A 12,514-nucleotide genomic window follows, 5' to 3' on the forward strand; every position below is an offset into this window, starting at 1 on the left:
TCCGTCGCCCCACTATTTATAATGTGTTGGGTGTTATGTCAACCATGAGTGGTGTCAAATATTCAATTAAGCCAAGTAGTAAGATAATAACTAAACCTACAGTGAAATTTATTTAATAGAAAAGTTCAAAATACAAACAGATTGTTATTTGTTACGTAATTGGGCATGAGTATTAAAAGGTATTATAATTAAATAATTTCCGTCAAAAAGTCCCTAAACACAAACAGGTAAAGAAATCATTTATATTTTGAGATTAAGATAAAAGTAAAAGTTAAAGTAAAGTAACTTAAGACACTTGCCTTCTTGATTGCTCAGTTTCCGTAACAGTATTAACTATATGTGATATTATTATAGTACTCCTATATGTAGAACACCTAAAATATTATGTAGATGTATTAAATAAAAGTGATATGGATATTCCTATGTGTAGAAACTAAAATATTATGTATTTCTGTATGTATAAAGATGTATTTTCCAACGTATTTGTGTATGTATTTTGCACTGAATTTATAAATAAAGTGCAGTTCTGAGCAACACCTACGAGTTTGTGTATACTGTACCTGTAATAATACAACACCGTATATACACAACATAATGTATTAATATAACGCTTTATGTCAAGAAAAGGACCTGTAGTGGACGTCTCCCCTACAAACTGCGTATCGCATTCCAATGTGCCGCCTCCCCAGCAACCAAGCGAGAGCTGTCCCCAGATGTTACCATATCTTAGCAACGAAACTAGTCACCGGCTACTTCTCGGGTTTTCCCAACATGACTCATAGAGGACTGGCGGCTGCTGCTGGGTGTATATAAGCTCTGTCTCTCCCTTGAGATTCAGTCTGACCAATCTTCTTGAACAAGCAACACCTCCTCCTCTGCCGCTGCCTGGCGACCCTCGCCTCTCCTCCTCCTGCCTGGCGGTCCTCGCTCCCGCCAGCGAGCATGTCCTTCTCTGAGCTTCCTCACCAACCAACTCTCATTCTGCCCATTTTCCTGAACAAGCAACATCTCCTCCAGCAAGCTCCACGCTGTTAACATTTCATTCAACCTGGAGGCCAGCAACAGGCAACACCTTCTCTAACGAAGCTCCTGCACATCTACCTCCTTCAACACGATACTCCCGAACGTCTTCTACTGAGCTGCTCCCCACCACACGGCATCTCCAGCACCAGACTGTCTATCATATAACTTATATATATTATATAAGAAAACCACATTAGAGTTTCCTTCCATCCTGAGTGCTAGACAACTTTAATATCTCGATACCCCTACAATGGTGACTCCCGGAGATTAGCACTCACACAGGATGGAGGAGACACTGATCACGCTCCCAGTCTTCAAGCAGACACCGGCTCCTCTTCCTGCCTCACGCACCACATTCTGACGACCCCAGCACACCCGTCCTTCCTCAGACGCCGACCCCGGCCCAGCAGTAACCCCTGACGCGGCCTCTGTTCCTGAATCCAGACCCACACACACCCCTCTTTTCTCCCTCAGGTACTCCCTGCTAATGTCCTGCACCCTGCTGCTGTCGTGGACCCAGCTGCTGTCACGAGCCCTCATCCGCTTCTGCTGACACAGCCCCTGCTCCTGACCCAGGCCCACACACACCCCAGCAGGCGCATCTGACGACCCTGTACCTGTCGTGAGGGAAGAACACCAATCATCGCCTCCACACACCCTTTTTCTCCCTTCTCCCACAGATAGTGTGTATCTAGACAGTTGTATTTCAGCGATCGGCTCATCACGCCATCGCCGTTGTCTCACATGAGGCATGCACCGCCCGGTCTTCCTCACATGTGCTAAGCAACTCTACAAACAACAAGTCTCCTACACCGCCTGGAGGGGAGGGGGAGTATTGTAGTGGACGTCTCCCCTACAAACTGCGTATCGCATTCCAATGTGCCGCCTCCCCTAGCAACCAAGCGAGAGCTGTCCCCAGATGTTACCGTATCTTAGCAACGGAACTAGTCACCGGCTACTTCTCGGGTTTTCCCAACATGACTCATAGAGGACTGGCGGCTGCTGCTGGGTGTATATAAGCTCTGTCTCTCCCTTGAGATTCAGTCTGACCAATCTTCTTGAACAAGCAACACCTCCTCCTCTGCCGCTGCCTGGCGACCCTCGCCTCTCCTCCGCCTGCCTGGCGGTCCTCGCTCCCGCCAGCGAGCATGTCCTTCTCTGAGCTTCCTCACCAACCAACTCTCATTCTGCCCATTTTCCTGAACAAGCAACATCTCCTCCAGCAAGCTCCACGCTGTTAACATTTCATTCAACCAGGAGGCCAGCAACAGGCAACACCTTCTCTAACGAAGCTCCTGCACATCTACCTCCTTCAACACGATACTCACCGAACGTCTTCTACTGAGCTGCTCCCCACCACACGGCATCTCCAGCACCAGACTGTCTATCATATAACTTATATATATTATATAAGAAAACCACATTAGAGTTTCCTTCCATCCTGAGTGCTAGACAACATTAATATCTCGATACCCCTACAGACCCAAATCAACGTATGTAATCTCTCATACAACTGCAATCTGCATCACAACTATTGTTAGTAATACAAGATAAAGTTACTTTATATAGACTACAAAAATACATAAATTACAAAAAATACGAGAGAGAGAGAGATTGACTGGAAGGAATGAAAGTGGATATTCTTAGATTGGAATGTAAGGGAGGGAGGGAAGTAGAGTTGGACGGAAAGAGTGAAAGGAGGAATTGAAGGAAAGAAAGATGGAGGGAGGGAGGTAGTGAGTGAGGGAGGTGGTGAGTGAGGGAGGGAGGAACTGAGGGAAGGAGATAGTGAGGGAGGGAGGGAGGGAGGTAGTGTGGGAGGGAAGGGATATAGGGAGGGAGGGATGGACAGGAATGTGTATCTAAGCAGAGTTGCCAAGGCAGCCAAGGTTAGTAGTAGCAAGGTGAAGATCAATACTTGGCAACGCTGAGCTTGAGTTAGCGTATGTGGGTATTGAACGCGCATGTGTGTGTTTGTGTGTATGTGTTATGCTTCTTAACCTTAAACATTGGGTGTTTATTGTGGTTATTGTGTTGGTGACAGCTTCTACACCTTAAAACCCAACATACACCGACATTCACCAACAATACACCGACATACACCAACAATACACCAACAATACCTCCAACATACACCAACAATACACCAACAATACCTCCAACATACACTAACATACACCAACAATACACCAACATACACCAACAATACACCAACATTCATCAACACTACACCATCATACACCATCATACACCAACAATATACCAACATACACCAACATATACTAACATACACCAACAATACACCAACATACACCAACATACGCCAACATACACCAACAATAAACCATCATACACCAACAATACACTAACATACATGAACAAACACTATCATACACCAACATACACCAACAATACACCAACAATAGACCGGGTAAGGGTCACTGGCCGCAAGACGTAATAGCATTTAATAATGCAATGTGTGGGCAGTGTTATGGCTTAGTCAATGGAGGGGTGAGTGACCCTAGATAGATAGATGGATGGATAGATAGATAGATAGATAGATAGATAGATAGATAGATAGATAATAGGCAGCTACCAAACAGGGAGGTACTACCGTCTGGAAAGATATAGGAAGCATAATGTGTTGTCTAATGGTAGACCCTGCTGCCATATGGCATCACGAAAATTGTGACCAAGTCCCAGGTTGCTGATCTATCTTTCTGCCTCATTTAAACACAATTGCAGGGTCTCAATTGTTTCTCTTACCACTGGCAAGAAAACATACTGTACTTTACATACCCCTGCATAATGTATCGCACTTTTGATTTTTTTTTCGTTATTATTATTATTATTATTATTATTATTATTATTATTATTATTATTATTATTACCGTGTTATTATTATTATTATTATTATTATTACCGTGTTATTATTATTATTATTATTATTATTACCCCCCAGGCCCCAATGTGGGTTAGTAACCTGTGCCCGGGTGGGCTTATCCCCCCCCCAAAAAAAAACAAAACAAGGTGGATAGAGTAGATAGAGCGATAGATAGATAACTAAATAGATAAAATTTGCAGATGTAGTCAGGCATGAAGAGGAGTGGACAGGTGTGGGGAGGTGTGAGCAGGCATGGACAGGTGTAGAGTATGCTGGTGCGAGTAGATATGGGCAAGCATGGGGAACTGTGAGTAGACGTGGGTAGACAAACCCTTACTTTTATAACAAACCAAAACATTCTTATTCGCCCTTTTCTATTAATAATCCTGCTAACATAGACAGCTACTATGTTTTCTTATGTCTATTCTATATAAATTAACGATAATGAAAAATATTGTAATTGAATAATTTATTATACATGAGAATATTTACCCTTTAAAGAAAAACAAATTATAGCTCTCATTAATTGAGTTAAGTTAACCTCTACACTTTGACTGGTTGATACTGACAGTCGCCAGTTAGTTTCTTTGGTTCCTTGTTCACAGCCAGTCAACTCGAAGTACGCCTCGATGTTAAGTCTTACTCGAGGTTCAGTTGCCTCCATTTATAACAAGTACAGCTTATGGCGTGTTTTGTGAAACTTGACACATCTGTATTTGTTTACGTCATTGGAAAGCGAGCAGTATTGGCAGAGTTATCCCGGCTATAGCAACTAGCATAAGGGTAGTAAATTAGCAGTCATCCTCTATCTTTAAATGCACGCATTTCCTGTATGGCTATAGTGTAACAAGGAATACAATGTACAATATCATAGGCTCTAATTTCATGTCTACTGGACGGTGACAGAGTGGCGACGTGATACTGTAGCGTACTGTATGTGGCCAGTTGTCAAATTATCTTTGTTTGTCTATATCTCTTTGAATGGGCTCACATACATACGTACGTACATGTAAGATATCTCACACTCAGGATGGAGGTAAGAATAGAAACTCACAATGCATTTTCTGTATATATATTGTATGTACAGTGCAGTGCTAAGGAGTTGCGGTGTGGTGAGAAGCTTGCTCAGAGGTCTTGCTGGGTGAGGAGCTTGCTGAGGGAGCTGGTTGGTGAGAGCTTGTTTGGAGGTCTTGCTGGTTCAGGAGAGTAGAGTAGAATGACTTCCGATGATGATGATGATAATGAAGTAAAGTGGCAAATTACTTTGCACTGGGAAAGGAGAGGAGAGAGAGAAGTGAAGCATAGAAACGGGAAGACAAGTGGGAGGGGTAGATAGCAGGTGGGCTGTCCACCTAGCGGAGACGAGTTGAAATGTTGGGGTGGTGGCCGCACGCAGCACACGCCCGCCCGCTCAAGGGAGGAAGGTGGAGGGGAGGGAGGCTAAGCTAGCTAGGTATTCATTATTGTAATGGGTGTTAATTTATGTTTGTTCGATGGTGGTGTTATTTGTTCACATATATGTGTAAAGTGGGTCTTGTTCTATTATGTCAGCATGGAGGCTCTTGGGCCACCAGCTGTGTGTTTTAGTAGTTCCTTCTTTTAACTGGGAGAATAATGGGTCTTCCATCTCTTCAAGTTTGCACCATATTCTCTGTGCTTGGCTGTGTGTACGTATGTTTAGTGGTTCGATATTGTATAATTCGTGAAGTTCTTGTATTTTGGTGGTGTATGGCGGGAGTTGCTTTGATGCTCTACGGATAGCTTTGTTTTGTACTGATTGAAGTTTAAGTTGGCTGGATTTGCTGATCGTGTTGAGTGGTATTGGTGGATACTCTAGGTGAGGGCGGACAAGTACTTTGTATTGATGTAGTTGAATTTTGGTGTCCATTTTGCTGAATCTTCGTAGTTTCGTGAGTTGTGATTGGGCAGTCTGTTTGCGTTGTTTTACGTGTTTTGCTATGCCTGTTCTTGTTATTGTGAGTCCCAGAATTTTGCCTTCGTTGGAGTATTGTATAGGTATGTAGTGGACGTCTCCCCTACAACTGCCTACAACTGCGTAGCCACGCCACCACCTGTTACCGTCTTCCCTAGCAACCAAGCGTATCCGCATTCCAATGTCGCTGTATCCTAGCAACCGAGCCAAAAGACCGGCGACTTCTCGGGTTTTCCCAACATGACTCATAGCGGCTGCTGGGTGTATATAAGCTCTGTCTCTCCATTGAGATTCATTCTGCCCATTTTCCTGAACAAGCAACACCTCCTCCTCCGCCGCTGCCTGGCAGTCCTCGCATCTCCTCGCCTGCCTGGCGGTCCTCGCTCCCGCCAGCGAGCATGGCGACCCACCAGCTGTCCTTCTGAGCTTCCTCACCAACCAATTCTCATTCTGCACCTCCAGCACCAGACTGTCTATAATATAACTTATATTATACAAGAAAACCACATTAGAGTTTCCTTCCATCCTGAGTGCTAGACTACATTAATATCTCGATACCCCTACAGGTACGTTGTTGACTGTGATTGGTGCCGGGTTTATTTTGGCAATGTGTATTATCATTAGTTTCTGTGTATTGGTTTGAATTTTCCACTTTTTTTCATATTCGTTGATTTGCTCGATGGCGTGGGCTGTTTTCCGTGCCATCATCTGTTTGCCCTTGCCTGGATGTCGGATGATTTGAGTGATGTCATCAGCATAAGCTACGTATTCTCCGTGTATAGGAGGTGGCATGTCCGCCGTATATATTGTGCAGAGTGTGGGCGAGAGGTTACTTCCCTGTGGTACTCCGCTGTATAATTTAATGCTTGGCAGCCAGGCCTACGCGTATTTATACAACTGCTCGGGATCAGAGACACGAGGTATGAACTGTGCGGGGCCAATCACCGTGCAGTACGCGAGGGAGAGCTAGTACGCTGATCCTGGCTGGGAAGTGGAAAGTCAAGACTCGGTCACCGATAGTACCCCTCCGTCCGCACCTGAGAACTAGTCTGTCCAGTCTACCACCACTTGCATGGTACCAACATACAGATGACATGAACGCCTCCCTTAGCCAATAAGGTCGGGGAGGGGTGCATTGTACCTGTACACAAACCCTCTCCCTCAAGAATGGGACCAGGAACTCACAATACCTGCAAAAGCCCACCACGCAATTGCAGAAGTCCTTTACAAGCCAAAGGAAAGAAAGAAAGCAATAATTAATCCAACTCTGCCAACCGCTAACAAAACCTATAATCCTCCCAAAAGAAAAACTTAACCCACACAATCTTACTCACAATCCCTCCTAAAAAAAAAAAAATCAAACTCACTATCCAATCACTAATCAACACCTACAATCCTCCCAAAACAAAAACTTAATATACCCGACCTTTCTAACAAGCCCCTTCGACCCTCCTAAAAAAAAAATATGACTCAATACAACTATTCATTAGCAACACAAATCATATCACCCCTAAGAAATCCTACCATACTATAAATTAACCCAACAACCTCCAAAGCCCCCCTCTCCTCTCCTCGCCTCCCCTCTCCTCCCTCTCCTCCCCCCTCCTCCCGACAACCGAACCATACCTGACCTTATAACAATTATCCTAACCCTCCCCCTCTCCCCTTACTACATTTCCACGCAAACACATACACACTCACACAACAACCCCCCTTAAGCAATTCTAATTCACCTCAAATCAACATACAACCGCCACCCCCGCCAATCCCCAAACACAAACTCCCCCCTCCCACAACCAATCCAAACACCGCCAGACAAAGCCTCTCATAACACTACAACTCTCCAAAACCAAATCAAACATACCCAACCTCTATACCAGCCACTGTCAACAAAATCGACCTAACTCAAGACTGAAACCAAACAACCTATATCTCACTCTCATCTCCGTTCACAATTTGACAAAGCTCAAATCTGTCTCCTGCTATTACTAAATAACTCTCCTACGATACACTCATCCTTCCTTACTACGAATACTTTGACACTTCAAGCTCAAAGATTCAAAACTCTTCCTCCAACTCTCTCCATTTCTCTCTGACATAGCTCAAAGACCCACAACTCTCAGAACCAAATCAAACATACCCAACGTCTGTGACATCCAATTCTCAATAAAATCGACCTAACTCAAGACTGAAACCATTCAACCTATATCTCATTCTCGTCTCCGTTCATAATTTGACAAAAAAGCTCAAATCTGTCTGCTGCTATTACTAAAAACTCTCCTACGATACGCTCATCCTTCCTTACTATGAATACTTTGACATTTCAAGCTCAAAGATTCAAAACCCTTCCTCCAACTCGCTCCGTTCCTCTTTGACATAGCTCAAAGACTTTACCTTCATCTTTCTCCAAACAACCCTACGACTAGCTACATTTCCATTTTTTCACCTTCTCTGTTACTTTGATCGTGTGTTGCCTGTGCGTCCGTCCACCTGCGCTTCTCGGCTTGCGCCGCCGCCGTGGCGGGGCGGTTCTTCCTCCGCTTTGCCAACACTGCCTAAGCTAGGACGACAACCAGAGCACCCGCGTTGGCCCTTTGCTTGCCCGGACCTGCTCCCACCCTCCCTCTGCCTCGTCCTGATTATGATTGTTGCACCCACCGGGCATATTGCCTACCCCCTCACGCAAGCGGTGTTTAGCCACTGCACCTGTTCTCTCCTTCTAAAATTCACTTCTATCCTCCCTTTATCCTTCCCCTGAACCTCCTTCCCCCCTGTCACTAGCATTTTTCTATTCTTCTACCACTTGCTGCAACACCCTGTCCACAACATTTCTGGGCACCCTCTTTTCATCCTCAGGTACCTACTGCTCCTATCATGGACCCTGCTCCTGACGGGACCCTGCTCCTGACGTGGCCCCGCTGATTGGCTGGTAAGTGAACGGCAGGTGATCAGTCGGCAGTTGTAGGGGAAAGTATCCACTACAATACTCCCCCTCCCCTCTGGGCGCAGCAGGAGACTAGTTGTCGGCAGGGTTGTGTCCCACATGTGGGACATACCGGGCAGGTGTATGTTTGACTTGGCCGCAACGGGTGATGACCCGTTGAACAGGCGAGGAATGTGGTGCTTCTCTCGCTGCAGGTGCAAAGTCCTCAGGGTCACTGGCTGGGGTGTCTGGGGCCACGTCAGGAGCAGGGTCCCCGTCAGGAGCAGGGTCCACGACAGGAGCAGGGTCCATGATAGGAGCAGTAGGTACCTGAGGATGAAAAGAGGGTGCCCAGAAATGTTGTGGGCAGGGTGTTGCTGCAAGTGGTAACTGCTGGCAGACTGGTGCAGCCGTAGTTTGTTGGGGGTAATGCTGGGCTGGGGGCCCAACGGGTAAGGTGGCTGACTTCACTCGGTCTATGCTGACAGTGTCGTGTCTGCCATTGCGGATGATCGTCAGGAACTTCGCTGAACGTGCAACAACCTGGAAGGGTCCGTCGTAGGGGCGTTGAAGTGGGTTGCGGTGAGCATCGCGCCTGACGAAGACATACTCGGCATTGAGTTGTGCAGGAGGGAAGTGTTCAGGGCGCCGATAAGGCTGGAGTGGGGCAGTAGCTCTGAATGCAGAAATTGCTTGTCGTAGTTTTTGCAGTAGGTTGTGACGGACGGCAGGAGTGGAGTGGTCGAGGTCAGGAGGGAGTGAGAAGTCTCCGGGTAGGCAAAGGGGCTCGCCTAGGGTGAGATCTACTGGGCTGCAGCCCATGTCCTCCTCGTGTGGTGCACGGATGCCGAGGAGCACTAAGGGTAGAGCATCCGTCCAACTGTAAGGGTCGTGCTGTGCCTTGATGGCGTCCTTCAGCTGCCGGTGAAACCGCTCTACCTTGCCATTGGATTGAGGGTGGTAAGCAGTAGTGCGGTGCCTAGAAGTGCCGAGGAACTGTAGGAGACTATGCCAGAGTTGTGAATCAAACTGGGCTCCTCGGACGGCAGACTCTGCTGTAGCATTGGGCGTGGGAATGGCTTCTGTCCACCTGGTGAAACGGTCAATGCAGGTGAAGATGTAGGTGTTGCCGCAGGATGATGGAAGAGGTCCCACGATATCGAGGTGCACTACCTGGAAGCATCCTTTGGGTATAGGAAAGGTTTCTAAGGGAGCACGTGTGTGTCGGCGTATTTTAGAGGACTGGAAGGCCAGGCAGTGGGCAGCCCATTTCCTAGTATCGGCCTTGATGCCGGGCCAGACGACACGTTGCGTGAGGAGGTGCTGGGAGGCCCGTACACCTGGGTGGCTGAGACCATGGATGCAGCCGAAGATGGCGCAGTGGTGGATGTGAGGCACGAATGGTCTAGGCTGCCCACAGGACATGTCGCACCACAACTTGATGTTCGTGCCGGGAACAGAGAGTTCTTGGAGCGTGAGGCCTGAGGGAGATGTCTTGTATGCTGCAAGGTCTTCGTCGTTCTCTTGAGCCACGGCGAGCTGTCTGTAATCCATGGGAGGAGATGAGGGAAGAATGCTGGATATACAGCGAGAGAGGGTGTCGGCGATCTCGTTGTGGCTGCCTTTTATGTGTTGGATGTCGCTGGTGAACTCCGAGATGTAAGCCAAGTGGTGAAGAACATGAAGTGTATGTGTCTGGGAGGCTGAAGCGAAGGCGTGGACGAGGGGCTTGTGATCAATGAAGATGGTGGACTGACAGGCCTCGAGGAAGTGCTGGAAATGCTTAACAGTAAGGTATACGGCCAAGAGTTCTCGATCGAAGGCGCTGTACTTGAGGTGTGTTGGTTGAAGCCGCTGTGAGAAGAAGGCAATGGGCACGAGAATTCCGTTGATTTCCTGTTGTAAGACGGCGCCCACGGCAGTAGAAAAAGCGTCTGCTGTGAGAGTAGCCCGGGCCTTGGGAGCAGGGTGAGCTAGGAGGGTAATGCGTGTGATGTGCTGCTTGATAGTGGTGAATGCCGTAACAGCCTCTTGAGTCCATATGAGAGGCTTGGGAGACGTCTTGGGGAGTCCCTTGAGAAGGTCATAGAGGGGGATGAGGACGGTAGCAGCGTGGACAATGAAGCGGTGGTAGTAATTGACTAAACCCAGGAATTCTCGGAGTTTCTTCGCTGTTTCAGGTCTGGGGAACTCCTTGATGGCAGTTACCTTCTGTGGTAGGGGTTGGATGCCGCTCGACGAGACTCTGTGACAGAGGAAGTCGATGGAGGAGGCTCCGAAGATGCATTTGGCGGGATGAACTTTCATGTTGTTGTTCTGCAGGCGATGGAGAAGGAGGTGTAGGTGGTGGTGATGCTTGGCAGGCATTGGAGAAGGAGCTGTAGGTGGTGATGATGCTCGGCAGGCGTTGGAGAAGGAGCTGTAGGTGGTGATGATGCTCGGCAGGCGTTGGAGAAGGAGCTGTAGGTGGTGATGATGCTCGGCAGGCGTTGGAGAAGAAGCTATAGGTGATGGTGATGCTCGGCAGGCGTTGGAGAAGGAGCTGTAGGTGGTGGTGATGCTCGGCAGGCATTGGAGAAGGGCTGCAGGTGGTGATGATGCTTGGCAGGCGTTGGAGAAGGCTGTAGGTGGTAATGATGCTCGGCAGGCGTTGGAGAAGGAGCTGTAGGTGGTGGTGATGCTCGGCAGGCGTTGGAGAAGGAGCTGTAGGTGGTGGCGATGCTCGGCAGGCGTTGGAGAAGGAGCTGTAGGTGGTGGCGATGCTCGGCAGGCGTCGGAGATGCGTCGAGAGTGTCATCTATGTAGACAGTGACAAAGTCGAGGTCGCGAAGCATGTGGTCCATGTACCTCTGGAAGGTCTAAGCTGCATTGTTTAGCCCAAAACTCGTGAAAGTATACCCGAAGAGACCAAACGGAGTGGTGAGGGCTGTCTTCTGGGTATCTGCAGGTGCTACTGGGATCTGGTGGAAGGCACGCTCCAAGTCGACCTTCGAGAAGATGGTCTTGCCGTGGAGTTTGTGGTGGAAGTCATGGACATGCGGGATAGGGTACCTGTCAGGTTTGGTGAATAGGTTCAGGGCTCTGTAGTCACCACATACCCTCCAGTCGTTGGAAGATTGGCTTTGGAACCATGTGAAGAGGCGATGCCCAGGGACTCTTTGAAGGTTGAATGATGCCGTCTTGCAGGAGTCTGTTGAATTCCGCCTTGGCTGCGTTCAGGAGCTAAGGGCGAGGGCGTGAGAAGACTGGAGGTCCTTTAGTTTTGATGTGGTGGAAAATTCCCGACGTAGGTGGTGGTGGAGAGACTCAGGGTGAGAAAAGTTCCTTGAACTCCTTGAGCAGGGAGGAGAACTTGTTGGACGGCGAAAGGCAGGTGATAGTGTCGGCGACTGCAGCACGTGTACCCCGGATAGTGTGTGCTGTAGGCTCATGGATGAGGCAGAGGTTGCTTGGGTCGACGACGAGCTTGTGGAAGGTGAGGAAGTCGAAGCCAAGGATGGGTTGAGAGATGTCTGCCACCACGAAGGACCAGCGCAGAGTCTTGGGAAGACCGAGGTCTAAGGCGAGGATGTGTGCGCCGTAGGAGGCGATGGGGGTACCGTTGGCGGCTAACAGGTCATAAGAGGGTTGCTTTGATGTGTCTTGCAGGGAGGGAGGGATGATGCTGACCGATGAACCTGTGTCAACGAGGAATTTCCTGCCTGAGGTGCGGTCGGTGATGTGCAGTAGTGAGACGCCTGAGGTGACGTCT

Source organism: Homarus americanus, unplaced genomic scaffold (assembly GCF_018991925.1).
Source record: "Homarus americanus isolate GMGI-L3 unplaced genomic scaffold, GMGI_Hamer_2.0 scaffold23578, whole genome shotgun sequence".
Lineage (NCBI taxonomy): Eukaryota > Metazoa > Arthropoda > Malacostraca > Decapoda > Nephropidae > Homarus > Homarus americanus.